At 40.0% G+C, this 8,101-nt stretch overlaps 1 pseudogene; it reads right to left on the bottom strand.

The window, feature by feature from the left end:
• Positions 1–4,353: 4,353 nt before the first annotated feature.
• LOC142433974 (small ribosomal subunit protein eS24 pseudogene) lies at positions 4,354–4,753 on the bottom strand (annotated as a pseudogene).
• Between the last annotated feature and the right edge of the window lie 3,348 nt (positions 4,754–8,101).

Here is an 8,101-nt window from a genome sequence, read left to right as displayed (position 1 = left end):
CAGTTATCAGGTATCAAAGAACAAAAAATCTTATCATTGGCTGCACATCTCCATGATACGATCACCGAGGACAAACGGGTGCATAAGCAAATGTGGTGAAGAAAGGTGATGGTGCCCGGCTATTAAAAGAGATAGTGTCTGGGGTCTTAAAGGCTTGAAGGTAAACAAGCGGCCATCTAGCTCAGAAGCAACAAAGCCCACATGGAAGAAGCACACCAGCCTGTGCGATCACGAGGTGCCAAAGGGATCAGGTATAAGGCATCATCCAAAAAACATACCATAGTGAATGAAGGGGGAAGTGCAGAGTGGAGACCCAAAGCCCACTTGTCGGCCACGGGATATCCCCTCACAAAGGGGTCTAGGGGAGGAGATGAGTCAGTCAGGGTGCGATGTAGCACCGATGAAGAATACAGCTTTCCCCCAGATCCTGGATGCTTCCTCCCCCCCAACTACCATGATCCGAATTCTACCTTGCAAGACTGGATAGAGCGGAGGTTGTACACTGGTGCATATAGGAGCTGGAGGCACAGGGAATCCAGAATGGATGATACCTTCAGGACCAGGGGTGTGATGGGCGATATTGGGAGAATAGAGCGTGAGTGGGTTGGAAAGGGGGAACCAATTACAAGGATCTACATGTGACCACCACCCTGGGGGACGGACAACAGAGAAGGGGGTGAAGCGAGATGCCGAATAGCCCAAGATATGACAAAATAATAATCTATAAATTATCAAGGACTCATGAGAGAGGGGGGAGCGGGGAGGGAGGGGAAAAAAGAGGACCTGATGCAAAGGGCTTAAGTGGAGAGCAAATGCTTTGAAAATGATTAGGGCAAAGAATGTACAGATGTGCTTTATTCAATTGATGTATGTATATGTATGGATTGTGATAAGAGTTGTATGAGACCCTAATAAAATGTTAAAAAAAAAGAAATTCCCTATGGATAGTGCTTGATATCTCCAAAGAATAAGCAGGTATATTTTTTATGATGGCAAAAAATTCCTTGGTGTAACTTTCCTGGTCTTCGTTTTACTAACACAAGTGTCTATTTTGTTTGTTTGTTTTAGTCATTTCTTCCTAATACACCCTAGCGATAATCCTGTGTCCTTTAGGGAAATCTATCAATATTATTCCTTTGGCATCCTCCAAGTCACCATAATCTGAGTTGACCTCTGTACCTTGAACTTAACTTGTCCAACATTGGCCACTCTGTAGCCACTGTTGTGATTGGACCATAATCTTCGCATTGTATTTGTGAATTCAAGACCTATTCTTGTTCAGACTCATTCCATAAAATCAAATTAATTATCTTTCATCTTGCCAAAAAGATTGAAAGAAAGGTCAACATTTTGAACTAACAGATCCAGGTAACAATTGTGGCGCACTCGGAGGTGAAAGTTAGCTGAGGCCAGGATGATTGCTTAACATTGGAAATGCCAACCATGTGAAATTCCAAATTAGTGTTTATCACATCAGTGCTAATGCTGTGGTTTCTTCCATCAGCATTTGGACCTCAAAATACAGTTTATTCATTTGTGGAGGGTGACGGTCTTTCCTCTACTGGCTTCCTTACAATATTATCCATCTAAAAACTGTTACATATGAAGAGCATTCCTGTAAACTTGTTGCAAAGGTCTGATGATTTGGGAAGATATCCACTTGAGTTTTATTAGAATTTGTCTATAAGCACTGATTTCAAAATCCCCATGGCACAAAAATGTTCTTTTTAAATTTTTGAAGGTCCCATAGTAAGTCTAATACAAGTGTATTACCAGGAGAGCTTGCCTGTAGTCACCTACTGATCACAGAGACATATCTAAATATTGTTGTTTGGAATAAACCTGTAAAAGTAGGAACTGGACAACCCAGTAGCATTACTTTTTGACTAACCTTTGGGTGTGTTTGGGTGTGTTTGTAGCTAGAGTGACAATAATTGGTCACTAAGACTCCTTCTTACTCTTGACAGATTCTGTTATTTAGGCTTTTCACAAATTCCCTAAAATCATCTCCTGAGTCTATCTAAATTTGTGCAGTTTTATACTGAATATCGGATAATGTTTTCTGGTGCTGAGAAATAGTCCTTTCTTACATTGACTGCCTACAAAGATGTGCACACTGTTACAGTCAAAGTCACAGTTACAGACTACATAGGGCTATGCAGTTAATAGGATGGGTTTGGCTGGTTCTGTGTGGAACTAAAAGCAAATATAAAAATTCCCTCGTGATCAAGGTCAGTCTCATGTCCTTTGAAGCTCAGAAGTTTGGAGGTAATTTGTACAGTGTTTTGAGGCAGTTGGAAATTAATAGTTCTAATGATCTGTGGTAAAAAATTCAAATACAGTGTGTTTTCTTGATAATCCAAAACCTTCAGTACCATGGGATCTACTCCTAGCAATCCAATAGGAACTATTCCCAAGGTTTTCCAAAGCTGTAAATCATTATGGAAGCAGACAGCCTCATATTTCCCTCTGGGTTAAGAACACTGGCCTTTCCCTTTGCAACACAGGCCTCCTTTATATAAAGAACAGAAAAATCAAACCAAAGTCACCACCATAGAGTTAGTTAGGGCAGGTTCGAACTATCCCTGTGAGTTTAAGAGGCATTAACTCTTTATGGAAGTAGAAAGCCTCATCTTACCCCAGTGGAGTGGCTGGTTGTGCTGAACTGCTAATCTGTGATTATCAGTTCAATGTATAATCACCATGCCACCAGAACTCTATTTTCTTGAGAAGGAGAGTGTGATAGTCCATATAGACTCATAATGTGTGTAAGAGAGAGTTTTATATCAAAGAGTAATTAACTATTGAGAAAACATCTCAGCCCAGTCCAGATCAAGTCCATACATCCCATATTAGCCCACATGTCCAATGCCAATCTATAAAGTCTTCTTCAGACTCAAGAAACACATGCAATGGTGTCAAATGCAGGAAGATCACAGGCCAGTTGATGGGAAGTCTTGTGGAGCCAGTGATGGTGTAAGCATCTCAGCCCTGGCAGGACTCTCCACGTGGCTCCTCCAGCTCAGGGCAATAACATCGTTCCATTTGTCTTGTCAGCTTCAATTTCTTCCAGGGAGTGAGCGTGTGTCCCACCTCCAATGAGCTATTTATCTCCTTAGTGCCTCAAAATGAGGTCATCACGCTACAGTCTGACTGAAAGGCTAAACTCCACCCCTTCACTCTTAAGCCTCAAATTGACAACAGATTATGCAATTCCCACAGAGAGGCCACTTCACTGTTACACAGTTTTAAATAATTAAACTCTGTAGTAGGAGAAAGAAAAGAAAAAAGAGGGAGGGAAGGAGAGAGACTTCTTTGTTGAAAGTATCTTTATATAATCAAAGTAAATTTCAAATCTTTTGAACACCAGTACTTTTGAGTTAATTTGACTGTATACTTGCTGATGGCCAAGAGGGAAACTTAGTAATGAGTTTCTTAACAGGAGAAAAGCAACAGAAGCCTCTAGCTCACATAACTTTTCAGCACCTCTCTTCATAAAATAGAGTTCCTAAAACAGTGGTTGGAGCTCCTGAGATAGGGGATTGTCATAGTATAGTCACTGCATAGCGGGTTAGCTAGTAGCATGGATATCTGAAATTCTGTTTTCTAAATTTCTTTGTCAAGCTATGGAGTGTGTTGGGATCTAGCTTACTAAAAATGGGGAACATAGGAAAGTTAGCTTCTTATTTATTTATTTACGTTTTTTCTAATTCCCTATCCTGTTTCACTTGCAAAGTCCCAAGTACCTCATATACTTTCATATTGTTCACTAAATTATGAAATAAAGTGAAATTTCTGATAGATTTTTTCTCATTGAATTGAAAATGATTATTTATACAAGGGGGTACACAAAAGAGCCCTATATTTTTCAAAGCTATGTATTTAATTTTTTTTTACAAAGCAACCTTATCAGCTTTAAAGTACTCTCCATTATGCTTAATACATTGTCGAATCTATGATTTCATACTTGGAAACATTTTTCAAACTCATTTGTTTGGATGGCTAACAGTATTTCCCCTGCTTTTTTTTCCTCCACCACTTCTACATCAGGACATCACTGTCCTTCCATGCCCCTCTTCATTTGTGGAAACAAAAAGAAGTTGCACGGAGCGAGATCAGTTGAGTAAGGTGCATGGGGCAAGAATGGCATGCTATTTTTTGCCAAAAACTGGAGCACTGAGTTGGCTGCATGAGCAGGTACACTGTCGTGCTGACAAACCCAGTCCCCTGTCTGCCACAAATCAGGCCTTTTTGGTTGCACACTATCTTTTTTTAAAAAAATTTTTTTATAGTTTATTAATTCTCTGGTGAAAAATCCACATAACCAGTGCAGATGAAGTCCCTGTAGATGCTTTATTCTGTGTTTTTGCCAGCACCCACGCTGGCCTGTGCAGCCCCCTGACTCTCTTCATTCTGTTCTTGCGCTCCTTGCGTTGCTTCCTGGAGGTCTTTTTCTTCTCAAACAGACCATGTCTTGCAAGTCTGTGTTTAGGTTCATTTTTCTTTGCATAATCCAAAGAATCGTAGATCGTGCCGAAGCCAGTAGTCTTGCCACCACCAAAATGGGTTCTAAATCCAAATACAAAAATGACATCTGGTGTGGTCTTGTACATTTTGGCTAGTTTTTCACGAATTTCTGTCTTAGGCACTGTTGCTTTTCCAGGGTGAAGGACATCAATGACCATTTGTTTTCGCTGAAGTAGTCGGTTGGTCATGAACTTCCTGGTCCGGATGGTTACTGTGTCATTCATGATGGCGGAGAATGCTCAAACAGCCAGGGACGAAAAGGCGGTTGCACACTATCTTATAAGAACCCCAAAATAGAAAGCTTGATTAAAAGTCTGACATAGTGGAATGAACTCCAAATGCATTACAAGTCGACATTTTCATTTGTTTTGGAAGTCGATGGACCTCCAGAATGTGGTTTGTCATCAACTGACATTTCATCATTTTTGAAATTAGAAAACCACGAGTTTTCCCCATACCGCTGTCCTTGTAAATTATGTTCAGCAGTTTCTGCAGCATTTTTCCTGAGCAGGAAGCAGGACTTCACAGCAGTATGTTGTTCTCTTAAATCGACCATCACAAAAAACAAGGTTTGAGCAAAACTGCTTTAAAGGAAAAAAATCATTATGACCAGAGAGAACCTTCCCGGGGGACACCACTGGCTGCACTAACTCAGAGCAAATTTCTTGATGATCGCCTAGTGAGAAAAATGCATACTATGACAGCTCTGCCTAGTAGAGCTTTTTCTGGTGATTTTGAGGGGTATCCTCTAATATAATCCCCACCCCCCAAAATAAAATGTTAAATGACCCACAAAAATTCCCTTTAATCCAAGGAATAAACCCATAACAGTAAAATTTTAGGTAGCAATGAATGCAAGGAGGCCATTTCTGAAATTAGGGACCCAGATTGATATTCTACTCTCCTTACTCAAAGGCATCTAACTCCTACTTCTTGGATAGCTTTCTAACACAGGCTTGAACCTGGACTTGTTTTCCTAAATAAGTGTTTATTGAGATAATAGGAAAAGTATAAAAGTGTAAAAATTGAATACTCATTAGCCTTGGTGATGTGAAAACCTCGCAGGGGTCTAGCTAAGTGAAACTCTAGAAGAGCATGTATCTTCCTTAGGGGAAGGGAGACTAGGAGATAAACCTGTGGGGGGGGGGGGGAAGATTTCCTTTAAGAAGTTAAAAAATTGCACATATTCAATTGCTATTGTTTTGAAAGGTAGTCAAGATTTATTCCAATAAAACAAAACCAATAAACCTCACTTGCATCGGGTTGATTTTGAGTCACAGCAAGCCAATAGGACAGGGTAGAATCACCCCTGTGGGCTTCTGAGATGACAACTCTTTACACTCTCTATGGGAATTGAAAGCTTCATCTCTATCCCTCAGAGGGGCTAGTGGTTTCAAACTGTTGACTTTGAAGTTAGCACAGCTCAACACATAGAAGAGAATAAAATAATTTAAAAATAAACAATGATTTAAGAGTAAAGGCTGGTGGGATTAATGTAATCTCAGCTACAATGCTGTAGCTTTCATTACTTGAAGGGAAGTGAAGGCACTGAGAATACTGGGGGGACAAACTCGCGCATTAACACTGATGGTGGCATAGTATGTTTTGCATTGTGCTAACTGCAAGGTCAGCAGTTCAAAACTGTCAGGTGCTCTCTCTGAAGGTTTCTACTCTTGTAAGGATTAACAGTCTCAGAAATACACAGGGAACTTCTACTCTGTCCTGTTAGATCAATTTAAGTTGGAATAGATTCTTTGACAGTGATTGTTACATATAATTTCTTTTCATTAAGATTTCTTAAGGGGATATGTTGGGCTGCATTTTGAAGAGAGTAGGGAATATTATCTAGAAATCCTATTTCTTAGCTTCAATTACAGTATATCATCTTCTCATTTTTTGACATGATTAGGTTCCCAAACACCAACACATAATCCAAAGTTGGCATCTTGTGAAAACTTGAGGATTACCACATCACATCACAAAGTGAAGGATGACTACGCCATTACATAAGTGCCAAACCACTGAGAGTAGTGGCTTAGCCAAGGTGGTACACACTGTAACCATCACAACCCATGCCAATTTATACCTCAGTTATGGTTACTGTCAGACATAGGTCTTCAATGTGAAAAAGAGTTGGAGAGTAGAGCTTTGCTATTGTGATAAACCCAAAATATTGGATTATGAGTTAGTTGATAGGTGAGGAGTGCGTGTACAATGTACACGAGAAGTTTTTCTACCTCTGTGCCCTAGCCCTGACAAATTTTGACACCTCACAAAAAAATAAGGAGCCCTGGTGGCATAATGGGCGAAGAGCTGAGGTACTTATCAGATCAGATGGTTGTTGGCTCAGACCTACCAGTGGATCTGTGGGAAAAATGACCTAGTGATCTGTTGCCGTAAAGATTACAGCATAGGAAATGTTATGGGGGGAATCCTATTCTGTCCTTTCGGGTCACTATCAGTCATAAGGGACTTGAAGACGCAGAACAAAAATAGCTAGTTATAAAATGAATTGGACTTGGGTCAGATTAATTGAGAAAGGCTGCCTTCAGAAGGAAGTATCATTTATGAGCTACACTGATGTACTGCAGGGAAATGGTTTCCAAAGGAAGCTGCCCTGTCAGAATCATTTGGCAAAATTTCAAAGAATGCGGATTCCTGGGTTCCACTTTGGAAGTTACGACTCAGCGATCTGTAGTGCAGCCTGGGAATGTGTGCTTTTAACGAGCTCCTCACGTGATTTGAAGTCACAGCTAGGCTTGGGGACACTAATTTGGAGAAGAGGAGAAAGTGCCTAGCAAGTGGGTAAATGAATCATCCAAGGAAAATAAGAAACCATGGGCAGCAAAGCATGAAGAGAAGGACCCTTCATTCAGGCAGCAAACATTTCCTCAATTCTTACTGTATTCTAGTTGTTGGGAAGAGAGGTAGGAATAGGACACACATGGCCTTGTCCTTAAAAGGAATCCCCAGTCTATACCAGTTGGTTCTAAGAGCCAAGTATGTCTCAGAATTACTTAGAGTGAGGGACATTTTAAATATATATCATGCTGGGGTTCTCTCTTAAACTTTTTATTTTAATTGATCTAAGTGGGGCCCAGGGTCAGTTAATTGTTTCCTTTGTAAACAGTTTTATTGGCACACAAGCCACAAGTCAAAGGATTCAATAGTTCAATCATATCAATGAGTTGTACAATAATTACCATAATTAATTTTAGAGAATTTTCTTCTTTCTTGTCCTCATGGTTATTACCTCCCTATTTCCCGTCAAACTCCCCAAAAAACATTTAATTCAGTACTGTCTCTATAGATTTATCTATCTTGGATTTCTGTATATGAAATCCCCAAGACCCACCCCTGAACAACAATAACAAGATAAAATAGAGAAACTTCAATAGAAAAGAAAGCAGACAATATAAAAAAACTAGAACAACTTTAAAATGGCTCCAAGGTGTTAAATTTTAACCTGAGTGTATCTGCTATAATCCACTTTCCTGTGCATCCTACATGATAGTGAGGCTATTCACACCTCTGCTCTATAGTCAAAGGGTCACCTGAAGTTTATTCTGTGTGT

Source organism: Tenrec ecaudatus, chromosome X (assembly GCF_050624435.1).
Source record: "Tenrec ecaudatus isolate mTenEca1 chromosome X, mTenEca1.hap1, whole genome shotgun sequence".
Taxonomy (NCBI): domain Eukaryota; kingdom Metazoa; phylum Chordata; class Mammalia; order Afrosoricida; family Tenrecidae; genus Tenrec; species Tenrec ecaudatus.
The sequence above is the reverse complement of the archived record's forward strand: the minus strand, read 5'-3'. Positions and strand labels throughout refer to the sequence as shown.